The following is a 13,940-nucleotide window of genomic DNA, read 5'->3' on the forward strand; positions in this document are numbered from 1 at the left end:
ATCGGTAGTCCAATCATCATAGATTTCTGTATTCGTGTCAAGAGTATTTACTTGAGCCACTTGATTGAGATATTGGTGGTTGAGAGGGCAATTGGCCATGACATGGCCAATTCTGTAACAACGATGACACACTATTTGAGAACACTTGTTTGTGGGAGGTGTCGTGTTTGTCCAAATGTACAGCGTCGTGGACCAGAATTAAAGACAATACACGGAGGTTGTGTAAGATGTGGAGCAGTCAAAGCACGTGCAGGTGCAAAATGGCGAGTGCATGGTGTCTGATAATTAGTGGGGTTATACCTGCGATTATTTTTGAAGCGCGTAAAATTGTTGAAAGGAGGTGGTTGGTGTAGCGTTGGATTCACTTGCAGCATATGTGTGATCGAATTGATCTCCTTTTCAACATCATGTGCATAAGAAATAGCTTTGTAGAGAGTGGTTGGTTTCAAAGAATGGAGCTTGGGTTGAATACCGCGTTGAAGTCTGTCTTCATACTTGATTTAAAGTGTATCTTCAGGAACATCCTCCATCATGCGTAGGAGCAGCAGGCGTGGCCAAAATCTATGAGTGTACCAGCTCACTGTCTCGCCTTCTATCCAAGCAAAAGCGGACCAGGCCCATCGAGCCTGCAAGTGGAATTGCGGTGGGAGAAAGTTGTGCTTGACTTGGCTTTGAAATTCAAGCCAAGTGGCTAGGCGTTGTGCGCTGTTGCGGGTGATGTTCCACCAAAGCGAAGCCTTACCGGTCATGTGGTTCGTAAGCACACTTAATTTTTTCCTTCTCGAAGAATGATTCGTCAGCAAAATAATCATCAAATTGACTAAGCCAAGAAAGAACGATGTTACCAATTTTGCAGCCATCATAGTGGAAAACAATGAAAGCACGACGACTGATTTTTTGTTCTTTGCGGTCGGCTTGTTCGTCAAAGGTGTCCTTGAGAATTTTGGCAAGGCGCTCGTTGTTGATCTCGGCATCGCATTTTCCGCGTTTAGCAAGTTGATTTTGAGGCTCTTGAACATCCTCTTGGAGAAGCTCGATCGGTTGATCGGTAGAGAGTGGGTCAAGCAGCAGAGAATCATCGGCCGGCATCATGCAGTGCCAGGAAATTGCGTGATGGTATTCACAATACCGTGGTCGTAGGCGAGGCAAGATGAATCGACCGCTTGGATGAGGAGTTGCAAAGCAGCTTGCTTTTGCTGGAATTTGCAGCGATTAGTTGCGATGGGAGAGACGTCGTCTTCTATTCGCATCAAATAAGGGTGATGAAATTGGGAGAGACTGCCGAGGTTGAAGAGTGATGCATAGCCCAATGGATCGGTGTGGGAAAAGACCCTTGAGGGGGTTTGTTTGTTTGTTTTTTTTTTAAATTATTGTGGTTGTTCGACGCGCTGCAGGGTGTCTTTGTAGGGACGCTTAAGAGTAGTGTATGTTGGTGGTTGTTCAGAAGGCAGGCCGAGTGTAGAGTTGTAAGATCTGTGTGTGTGTGTGTGTGTGTGTGTGTGCAGGAGCCAAGAGGGCGAAAGGGGAAAATAATGCAGGTGTTGCTGGGTTACTGAAGATCCAGAGGGCCGAGGAAGATGATGACAGATCAAGAATTCTGTGGGAAGAATCGAAATGATGGGCACTCTAGTGCTGCGTCCAATTCAGCACAAGCTGGATTATGTGAAAACAACCGAAATATATATGGTTCTATTCATGGAGTCTGAGAGGGAGGCCGATGCGTGCTGCAGAATGTGACAGGGATTAGGAGACAAGGGGGTGAGGGGGAAAATAAAAATAAAAATGTAGGTTTTGCACTGCAGCAGGTTGGTTGGTGAGGGGAAAAGGCTAAGAGGGAGAGAGTCTCAGCGTGCAGAGCAGTAGGAGAGAGAGAGTTCGAGTGTAGTGATGGTTGTGGTGGGTAAGCAGGTGACGAGGGAGGGATGGTAGGCAGTAGACGACAGCAAGCAGAACGCTGTGTGTGAGTAGGGGGGAGAGAGCAGCCGCCAGTTGGTTGAGTGGTTGATATAAGGCAGCCCGGGCTGGAGTTGGTTAAAAGAGAGGTGGCGGGTGCACTGAACGAAGATCGAGAGGGAGAGAGAAGGTCTAAAAGACAATCGAGTGGGTGCCGCCATGCAAGAGGGATCCAGGCCCACAAGAACTTCATGACAAATTTCTATTTGGAAAAGAGACCTATTTTCCTCTAAGGATTTCTAGTTTGAAATGTAAATTTAGATAGGTATTTCTCTTTTCATTATGAGAAAAGAAGGACGTTTTAATTTCCATGTTGAAATATAGGAACATATTTTCCATGATGTAAATCTATCTAAGAATATTTACCATAAAGAAATCAAGACTTTTCCATGTAGGTTTTACTTTTTACATCATGGAAATTAGAATTTCTTTACATGGGAAATTTCTCACTCCCAACTTGAAAAGTTTTCCACTTGGGTATATTAGAACTTCCACATGGAAAACTTGTTTTCCAATTTGAAAATATTGGACGTGACACAATTAAAAATATAAATATATGTATTGGCTAGAGTTAGGGTTTTTTTTACAACCACCCATTTCTTGAAAAAATCGAAGGTTTAATTATTTTCTTCGCATTTTATTGTAATTTATGAATGGTAGCTCACATTTCACATGTAAAGAATAGGTAAAATTCATGGCAAATAGGCTATAGCAACCTCGGTAGAATGCCATCTCACCCTTCCAAGCTAGTAGAATGTTTCTTCCAAGCTATTGGTTGACCAACACTTCCAAGAGTCCGCATCTACCCCTCACCTCATGGATACATATCTCAAGGTCTTATATACCTAAGTTTGTTAATATTTCTATCATATTACATTCATGTATACCTCACCTCATGGATACATATCTCAAGGTCTTATATACCTAAGTTTGTTAATATTTCTATCATATTACATTCAAATATACATGTCTTGATATTCTGTACCTTGTCATTTAATATTACGTAATTTTTGTAATTATTTTTTATAAAAATTCTTAAAGCCAAATTGCATGACTACTTTGTAACAATGCTGAAAACAATTTTAACTTACTTCCCAAGGTCGTTTAGAGGATTTTAACCATGTAGATGAGCATAGATGAAGAGAACTTTTGAGGTTTCGATTCTAAAATGAATAGAATTACAAGGGCCTCTAAATAGAGGCTTTAGTGGAAGCAATCCATTCTATGTAACATCTCAAAAGATGCTCTTGCCGTGATTTGCTAGTGCAACTTTTAAAATGTACTTTGTGTGTGCTCTTTAGGTCTCTTATAGTTGGCCAAAGTTGACCATACATATCATCTACATCATCTAAGTTCAATGCATCCATTGCAATTGCCTCCATGCGGTCATTGCTCAATAGCTCCACCACAACCTAAAGCATACCAAAAAAAAAAATAGTAACTAGAATAAGGCATGCCAATTAACTATGGCTAAGCGACATGTTTAGATACGATATTACATTCATCTAACCTCTTCATCAAAGCTCTCATTGAACCTTGGTGGCTTTTTAATAATTCTACATGACCTGGTTACTTTAGGAATCTACACAAGAAAGAACCGTTAATCAAAAGGTGGCATTAACAATGTTGACATTTTCGATCATTTAAATTGTTCAAATTAACACTCACTATTGAATGATTTTGATCACACATAAAAGGGGAGATTTCATTAGAGATATCACCAAGTGCCTACACACAATGAAATTTTTTTATGGATCATTATTTACTCTAACAACATAAGAATTAACTCACAAACGCACCTTCCTGCCACTTGAAGTTGGTAACTTATTTTTCTTTTTGAGAGGCTCTTTGCTCGAGGCGTTCTATGAGAAAAAGCTCACAAAAAGTGTACATCATTATTGTAATTATATAGAATAAACTAAAAAATAGAGTTAACTCATTGTGCCAATAGTTACCATCATTGAAGATAGGCTTGCAAACTTTTTTGTTTTCTTCTTTGTATTAGTTGCATTTTCTTACAAATCACACAAAATTAAGTAGAGGAGAGAGAAAGAAGATGTAGTGGTGGGTGAGACAAATGTTGAGTTTATAACTTACTAGGCTATTTGATTCAATGTCATCGGTCACTTGTTGACATGAATCAGTGTTCAAGCGTTGCACAACGATATATTCATTTCTCTCATTAGACCCTAATAAGTCTCTCGAGTGAGAGAGAACCATGTTTTCCTAACAACATTATATAATCAATTACTACCATATGAACATGAACATTTGAATTCCAAGAGTTTGTTAATGTGAATTTCATTTACCTAACAATAAACCTAAGGGATTTCTTTTTTGGAAATGGGTGAAGGGGGTGGAGAGAGAGAGAGAGAGAGAGAGGGTCTAACTTTTTTATTAAGACACTTGTCTTATAAATTGCTCGAATCTTGGCACATAAAATCCTCGAAAGTTACTTGATAGTCACAAGCATATTGTATCTCATGAGAAATGGCTGGTACATTGACAATTGTTCTTTTGTCCAATGGTGACTCTACTTCATTCGAAAATGGTGCAACAATATCCTAAGAATTTGAATAAAAGCAATTAAATTCTATTAGATGACAAAATGATAAGCAATACTCACTATGTTCAAAGCTTTTGTAAGCTTAAGAGAAAGGGTATATTCTCAAAAAAATAAATAGATATGATAAAAGCTGAATAAAACTTTAGCAAACTCTAATGATGAAGAGATGATGATTGCCTTTTCCTATTCTACCAAGTTACAAGAATGACATAGACATGGACTTGCACTTTACAACCTCAAACATGTGAAACAAAGATAAAAGAAACATTTTTCTAAAAGAGAAGGTAAATGATATAACGTACTACACTACAAGAGGCTCTTCACATTAGCGACGCTCACATAGCGACGCTCAAAAAAAAAAATTCCCGGCGTCGCTATGAGCGTCGCTATGAGCGTCGCAAATTTACAAAGAAATTTGCAACGCTCATAGTGACGCCAGCTGGGGTAAAAAAAATAATCGAACGCGCCCAAAAACTCAGATCTCAGATCTGAGTTTTTCGGCGCCCTCAAGCAAAGAGCAGGTAACGCTCTCCCTCACTCTCTCTCTCTCTCTCTCTCTCTCTCTTTTTCTTTTACACACACACACACACACACACACACACGAGGAGAGGAAGGAGAGCCAGGTATGCTCCTTCCCTCTCCTCATTCTCATGTTCCCTTCCCCTCTTTCTCTCTCCCTCGCTCTCTCTCTCACACACACACATACACACACACACATAGTGTTTTTGAGAGAGAGAGAGAGAGAGAGAGAGAGAGAGAGAGAGCGAGAGAGAGTGCAAAAACGCACACACATACATAAACAAAGAATGCACACACACATTGAGAGAGAAAAAGAGAGAGAGAGCATGCATAAACAAAAAACGCACGCATTGAGAGAGGAAAAGAGAGAGAGAACATGCATAAACAAAAAACGCACACATTGAGAGAGGAAAAGAGAAAGAAAACATGCATACGATCCAAAAAAACACACACACATTGAGAGAGAAAGAAAGAGAAACTAAGGGAGCGTCGTAGGAAACTAATTAAAATTAAAAGACCTAAAGATCTAGCCGACGAGGAGTTGAACTGAAGACCTATTATTCAAGAGAGAAATGGCATAATCAATCTATCATACTTGGCATGGGTGATAGAAAGGTTATACCATTTATCTCTTTTTATTGGCACACACATCCACACACGCGCACACACACAGGAAGAAGAGAGTTATAACGTCGTAGGAAACTATCTTAAAAGACGTTAAAGATTAGGTTATATGTAGACTTACATTAAATTAGATTTAGGTTTATTTTTAACTAGAATTACGTTTATTTAAGCTAGATTTAGATTTACGTTATATTAGATTAGATGCGGGTCTCCATAGACTGCGATGCCTGCATGAAGCGGGTGAAGAAAGCCCTCAATGGAATATAGGGTATTGCTGCCTTCACTCATGGTGGGCTCCGTCGATCCAAAAGTACTGGTGAAATGTCTTCAGAAGATAGGGAAGAAGGTGGATCTTCAGGGCGGCAAGAGTCACTACATCCCCGACACAATGACCATCTAGACAACCTCTAGTCATTAGACTTACGTTAAATTAGATTTAGCTTTATTTTTAGTTAGATTTACGTTTATTTAGATTTACGCTTATTTACGTTAGATCGAGTCCACGCAAGAATTACTTACGGTTTAGGGTTTAGAGTTAGACGAACAGTGAAAAGATCTACTGTGAAAAGATGTTAAGATGAAGTCAAGTGCTACAGCTAGAGAAGAGGCAAAGGGATTTTGTCCACTACATGCAGTATCATGTAGACGTGGGTGTCTAGATTTCTTGTACCCGGTGGTTCTGATCTCCGTGCACCTCTAGACCGAGGTGTGCGGGGATTGGACATGACTAGAGAATGTGAGGTAGAGAGAGAGAGAGAGAGAGAGAGAGAGAGAGAGAGAGAGAGAGAGAGAGAGAGAGAGAGAGAGAGATAAGACGAAGAATGCCAATAGAATATTAAATTTGTTGTCTAGGTTATAAGTTTTTTATCCTCATTATGAGTAGCGACGAGGATGTGGGACCGTCCAACCGAAACACCTATCTCTCAACGAGGGTCTTATGTCCTTGTAATCAATGCAAGCATGCTGTGCGACGGACAAGACGTGTTTCTTTGCAGCACGTTCGCGAATTTGGCGAGTTCGATCCATCTATTATAGATCGAGTTGTTGCCAATTATAACTCGTCGGACTCTGACGCTGGCCAACAAGCAGCAATCTTGCAACCCAATAGACGTATTCGCAGGCGCTTTGGTCAAGCAGCATATGTGAGGCCACAAGATGTAGCCTCTGACAGCTCGGGGGATGATCATGCAGAGCACATTCCCAACGAGACAATGTTTGAGCCCGAGATTGATGAAATGATCGAGACGATCATGGATTCAGAAAGGCTTATCTATGATGATATGAAAAGTGAAGCCGATACATCATTGTATAATGGAGCACGTATGTCTAGATTGAAAGCACTCCTGGTTCTTCTCAACATGCAGGCAAAGTTTGGATGGAGTGACACTAGCGTCACAGCGCTTTTCAGGTGATCTATTACAATTAGTTTACTTTAATAGAACTCTAAATGTATAATGATCTGATAGATTTTTACACGACTGTATCATATTTTTATGTTGTGTAGATTGCTGAAAGAGCACATTCTACCAGCTGACAATGTGATGCCAGATTCCCGAGATGAAGCAAGAAAGATTTTGCGAAACTTGGGGATGGATTACAATTCTATCCACGCTTGTCCTAATGACTGCATTCTTTTCAGAGGGGAATACACAGACATGGAGAAGTGTCCGAAATGTGATTCCGAAAGATATCGAGTAGATCTCCACGGGACAAAAATTCCACAAAAGGTTTTGCGACATTTTCCTTTGCTTCCTCGCATCAAGCATTTCTTCGAATGTAAGTCCATGGCCGCCCTAGCATCATGGCATGAGGAGAATAAATCTTCGGATGGTGTGCTACGAATTCCTGCAGATTGCGCAGCCTAGAAACATATAGATGGAACATGGTCGGATTTTGCCAGGGAAGCTCGAAATTTGCGCTTAGGCCTGGCTATGGATGGCGTAAATCCATTTGGTCAAAGATCAACATCTTACAGTGTATGGCCCGTTGTCATCGTCAACTACAACATTCCCCCGTGGTTGACTACGAAGAAGGGGCACCTATGGCTAAGCTTGATTGTGCCAGGGCGATATAAAGTGGGGAATATGGATGTGTATCTTCGTCCACTATTGGAAGAGCTACAACAATTGTGGATTGGCATAGAGGTGGTGGATATGAGCCGACACACAGGACGACGGAATGCTTTGATCAGAGGTATTCTAATGTGGACCATGCATGACTATCCCGGGCTAACAGAATGCTCAGGTGATCTATTGATACTCCTCTCTCAGACACTGTAAATCTTGTTTTTCCCCATAGTTGATCTATTATCATGTGTATACATGCAGGGCTTCAAACAAGCGGATACAGAGCATGTGTCACATGTGGACCTAGACTGAATGCACGTAGGGCACCCTCACTGAAGAAGCAAATCTACGAAGGTCATCAAGCGTATCTTCCGGAGAATCATGTGTTACGCGACGGCTTTTTGGGAAGAGAGCCACCAAGGATGTCTGCACAAGCATGGTTAGAGCAGAAGGAGATGTGCGATGACGGATTGCCTCCAGGGATGAAGAGACTATCTCTATGGTACGAGTTACCATACTGGCCCCGACTCGTGATCAATCACTTGCTCGATCCAATGCACATATTCAAGAATGTGGGTAATCTACTATGGGACCATTTGACCGGCAAGAAAGATACTTTGGGAGCCAGAGTTGACCTTAGAAATGTGGATCGTATGGAGCAATATTGGCCGCAAACAGCGTCTGATGGATCGATAAAACTTCCTAAAGCACCATGGATTTTCACAGGAGCCCAAGAACGCAAAGTAAAAGAGGCCATTCGATCTTTGCGGACCCCCACTGGCGTAATGCACTCGCTCCGAACGTGTTTTACTAAAGAAGGAAAGCTTACCGGTTTGAAGTCACACGATTGGCATAAAATGTGTCAGGTACGTTCATAGTGGACTTTAATATCATTGCATAAAATGTGGACTTTAATATCATTGCTGCACATACTTTACAGTTTATTTTACCGGTTGCCATTGAGGGATGTTTGTCTCTCGACATCCGTAACACAATCTACAAACTTGCAAAGCTGGTGCAATGGATCTCACAAAAGGAGATCGACGTAGACTCCATACCATTCGCCAAACTAAATGCTGCGGAGCTTGTGTGCATGTTTGAGAAACATTTTCCTACTACAATGCTAACCATTCAGGTGCATCTTCTTATTCACATAGTTGATGAGGTGGAAATAGCTGGCACAGTTCATTCCAGATGGATGTTCTTCTTAGAGCGTTTCATGAAAACGCTTAAGGGATATGTGCGTCAAAAGGCACGTCCGGAGGGTAGCATGGCAGAAGGTTGGTTGGTATCAGAGTCCCTAGTGTACATTGGAGAGTGGCTAGACGGATTTGATAAATCCCGGGACACGCTATGGCGAACCATAGATGATGAGCGCATATCTGGGATTGTCATGTGCAATCTCGGTGTTGAGAAGAAGATGACGGAAGATCTAGAGGCTAAAATCAACCGATTTTGCATGCTTCACAATCCAGTGATGCAAAAGTGGATTTCACAATATGAGGATGCAAAGCAAGAGCGACAAAGGGCACGAATCGAGTGGAGACGGGGAAGACGACCACTGATGCACTATCCAGCGGTTCTGGGGAGCCTACCAACCTTCATGAGCTTAAGATGGTTGCACAACCAATTGAAAAGCGCACAACAATGCGGTGACGAAGTGACTGAAGAAGAGTGGGAGTACTCTCGGGGTTGCGCGACCAAGGTAAGTTTGCAATGTACGACTAGCAAGTGACTTTATTTATAAACGTTTGAACGGCCACTCATAATCTTTGTTCGTTGTAGTATAAGTCATACACAGCAGCATGGTGTAAAGGTCGACATTTTAGGGTGGAACGAATCGACAAAAAGCGTTTTACTCAAGATTGTGGAATCATGGCAAAATTTGAACAGTCTAGTCGACGACGTTCCTCTGATGCAGATCCCGTGGTGGCGGAACTCACTTACTTCGGCACGCTGCAAGAGATTTTGAGGATCGATTACAGAGGATTTTTTGTCGACTTGTTCGACGTGCAATGGTTCAAGATAATCATGGAGGGTCGAAACGCTACTGTGCGTAGAGGAGAGTCTGGTTTTCTTGAGGTGGATTCTACTAAGAAATGGACTGACCTAAGAGACACTTTCGTACTACCCGAGCATTGTGAACAAGTAAGTATATAAATAGTTAACATCCCCCTTTTACAAGTTATGTGCTTGAAAGCTCTCATGTAAGTTATGTGGCTCTGGCAGGTAGTATTTCATCCTACAAAGTCTACATCAAACTGGTGGTACGTCATAGAGGTAGCCCCTCGTAGTGCAAGGACGTATGAAGGCTACCATGTGCCAATCACAACGACATCAATGGAGGAGATCAGAGAAGATGCTCAATCAGAAGCCGCTGCGGTGGTGCCAGACGAGCATCAAGATGCTACTACTCTATATGGGGTGCATGCAGAGGAGCTACAAAATGAAACAGAGGATATGTGTTTAAACGGAGAGCTCTATATAGATATAGGAAGTTATGCTGAGTTATGCGAGGATGAGAGAGAGATCTCTTAAAGCCACAAATATTGTATTTGAACAATTTTGCTCCGTGCTGTAAAAGCTCTAGCTCTCTAAGTAGCTTCCATGGTGTGTAACGCTCTTTTCTACTCGCGCTCACATCTTTTGATTGAAAATTCTGAGTTTTCGACTTGCCTCTTCTACCACTCGATTCATTGCGTCATTGTATTTATATGCGTCATTACGTCATTGTATTTAATGGTCTTTGCGTCATTGTCTACTCTATTCATTCAATATTAAGTTTAAATATTCGTGTGTTTAATGCAGGTATGGATGATGAGGAGTTTCTTTCTTCTTTGTCACCGCAGCAGAGACAGTGGTACGTGGAGCGTCATCGCTCTGGCGCATCATCGCGCGTTCCTACACCATCCGCATCTCCCTCTCTTTCGGAGCATTCGGCGCGCTCCGAAGCTTCGGCGTCGACGAGACGAGCGTCACACTCGTCTAGACACCGGCGCTCTAGTGGTGGCGGTGGCGGTTGTTGTGGGGATTCCGCCACCGATGCCTCCACACCGCCTCGTGTTCGACGAGGCTCTTTACCCTCCCCTTCTTTGCCCGCCCCCACACCAGCCACAGCATCGCCATCTACGCCAGGTTTTGCACGGCTGACTATTCCTAGAAGCTACACACCTCTACCTACTCCGCCAGGAGCCACCCCACTCGACACTCCTCGCTTCGGGGCCCAGACGCCGGTGGAGACACCTGACGTCCGTACCCCCATCGACACGCCGCTAGAGACCCCTGCCGGGACACCCAGGTTCACGCGTCACCGGCCAGAGGGCTTGCCTTACTCCGTCGACATCAGCGGCGGCATCATCATGGATGATGACGGCAAGAAGGTGATCTCGCGCATGTGGTCTTTGCTCTCAGCTGTTTAGACACTATATACTAAACAAATGGAGTGAAGTACCAAGTGATTTAAAAAACAGAGTCATCAGCATACTTCATGATGAGTTTCCCGTTCCAACACGGGATCAGCGCTTCAATGAAGACCTGATGAAGATTCGAATGCGCGAATACTGCAAACACAAGCGTTCCGAAGTGCAAAAAGCAATCAAGAATGGGTGGAATAGGCCAGATTGGCTGGCCAAAGAAGATTGGAAGAATGCGAAGAAAGCAGCGCGCGAGAATCCCGACAAGTGGAAGCAACAAAAGGATGCAGCCAGAGCGCGAGTAGAGGCAGGGAGCTCGCACCACTTGGGGAGCGGTGGATGGGCATCATTTGAGGCCGATTTTGTAAGTCATTTCACATTGCTCTTTATGCATGTTCGATAGTTTAGGGTTTATGAGTTTTTTAGTTCTAACATAATGAAATCTTTGTATGTTTTGACAGTGGTCGATGACAGGACGTGATCCCACACCGTACGAGCGCGAGTACGCAGGCAGGAAGGGCTTAAACGCCCTGATGGACATTCTCAGTTCTCGCGGCGGCATGGTTAGTATTAGGGTTTACTCTTTTTTATTTTTTGTATTGTTTTATAAATGTCGTTATATGTTTATATTTACTGAAAACTGTCTTATTGTCTTTTTTTGCAGAATCCGACAGATACGCCGCTTGGACGCGATGAGACGTCTGATTAGACGACGTCAGTTTAGCCGTAGCTAGATAGCATTAGTTTAGGGTTTCTCATAGCTTATGTATCATGAGACGGATTTTATACGTCTTTTTGAACCATGTATATTATTACATTTGTCACCGCAATTCCTTTTGCCAATCAATTCTTTATGCCTATGATGTTGTACAATTGTCATTATTACATTTGCCAATCAATTCAGTTTTTCTATGATGTGTACAATTGTCAATTTTGCAAACAATGCGTCTTGTGGGTGACTATTTTGGGTCTATTATTTACCTTTGCACTTTTTTTAAAAAGTGAATCAAGTACAATATGGTTGATGGGTGGCAGGGCATTCAATGCCCTGCCACCAAAAAAATATTCTCTCAGGCGTCGCTATAAGCGTCGCTATTTATGGCTCTGTAGCGTCGCTATATGCGTCGCTATACTCTTCTGTGAGAGCGTCGCTATCTGCGTCGCTATAGGCGTCACTATGAGCGTCGCTATATAGCGACGCCTATAGCGACGCAGATAGCGACGCTCTCGTAGCGACGCTTTTAGCGACGGTTATAGCGACGTCGGGGGTTATAAAAACCCAGTGTATTTCCGTCGCTAAGAGCGTCACAAGAGCACACAACCTCTTGTAGTGCTAATCTTTCACAGTCAACCATCTTTAACTTACATATTATCTAACAAGACCTTGGACTCTCTGAATTCAATAATCATTTCTAGAGTGCACAAAGAAAAATAGAGTTCATACACACACATACTATCTCACATTTATGCACAAGGTACTAAAATAGGGTAAGAAGATGACATCTAATCGACTTACAGTATTAACATTTTCCAAAACTATTGGATGTTTCTTATCTTTGCAAGAAGAATACTTCATTGTGCAATTTTCAAGGGTCCCTTTAGTGAAGTGTTGTTCTCGTGAGTCGACGTTCGCAATATTGGTGATAGACAATTTCTTTTACCATTAACAATAGTCAAGTATGAGTCAAGGGTGAAGTCAAATATCACAATAATAAATTAAAACTTTAAGCTTCCTAGAATCACAAACTCTTTAAAACTTACTCGTTGAACTTGACTTCTTTGAAGATCTTGAGAGCCATCCACGCAACCTTTATTAACACAAGGGTGAATAACTTCCTAGCTTGTTGGTACTTCCCCTTGTAGCCAAGCCTCCTAAAAAAACATCCATATATAATTGCTTCAAAAGGATATGAGTATATTACAAGGTTTAAAAACTCTTTTTCTTTAGAATTACCTCATCGGTATCATCAAGGGTGATGACCCCTTGGAGGAGGCCCGTATAGAATGCACTTCGAGAAGTCTCTTCTTTGAGCAATGTAGTTGATGCATTGCTCATAGCGCAACCTAGGGTAGACTCCATGGGAGGTATATCATCCTTAACCAACTCGTTCTAGAATGAATGAATGAATGAGAGAGAGAGAGAGAGAGAGAGAGAGAGAGAGAGAGATTAGAACAAGTGAGAGATACATAAAAAACTTACAAGAGACATAATATAGATATTGGTAATACCGTTTGCGAATTGGTGTGATTATGACCAAGACTTCGATCAATGTTGTTGCCTTGAGCATAGCATCTATGTCTTTTTGCGTCCACCATTCCTTTGCCACACTTTCTAATGTAGTTCCTATGTTCCAAGACCTTCATGTACACATCTTCAATTCGCCATGGCAATTCTCCAAGTTTTCCAAAGTGGAGAAGTGGAATGTGCTCCATATTTTCTTTGATAAAATCGAGAATTTGATTCGATTTTTCACGACTATTGCGGAGATTGATAGAGGAAAAATCCTCTTTGTCTTGCCCACAAAAACCCATGTCAAACAACTCTCTAATTTTTACCATGCCCTTGTTAAACGATGCCCATGCTTCTTGATAATGTTTCACAAGAAAGGCTTTCCCAACGGTGGCATACATATCTTTTACCTTCCTAGGATAGAAAATCCTATCATACGTTATTGGGCGCGCATCATTTTTAGGGATCCCTTCATTACTTGTGATAAAGTCACTAAGTACATTGGGTAAAGTAGGTTTGACATGAGGTTCAATGTTGTTTTGATCTTCACTTTGTGAGCTTATGCTCAT

General features: G+C 42.0%; 1 pseudogene; it reads right to left on the bottom strand.

Moving 5' to 3' along the window:
* Positions 1–1,088: 1,088 nt before the first annotated feature.
* Positions 1,089–13,940, bottom strand: LOC147461915 (uncharacterized; annotated as a pseudogene).

Source organism: Adiantum capillus-veneris, chromosome 3 (assembly GCF_014529385.1).
Source record: "Adiantum capillus-veneris isolate H3 chromosome 3, ASM1452938v2, whole genome shotgun sequence".
Taxonomy (NCBI): Eukaryota; Viridiplantae; Streptophyta; class Polypodiopsida; order Polypodiales; family Pteridaceae; genus Adiantum; species Adiantum capillus-veneris.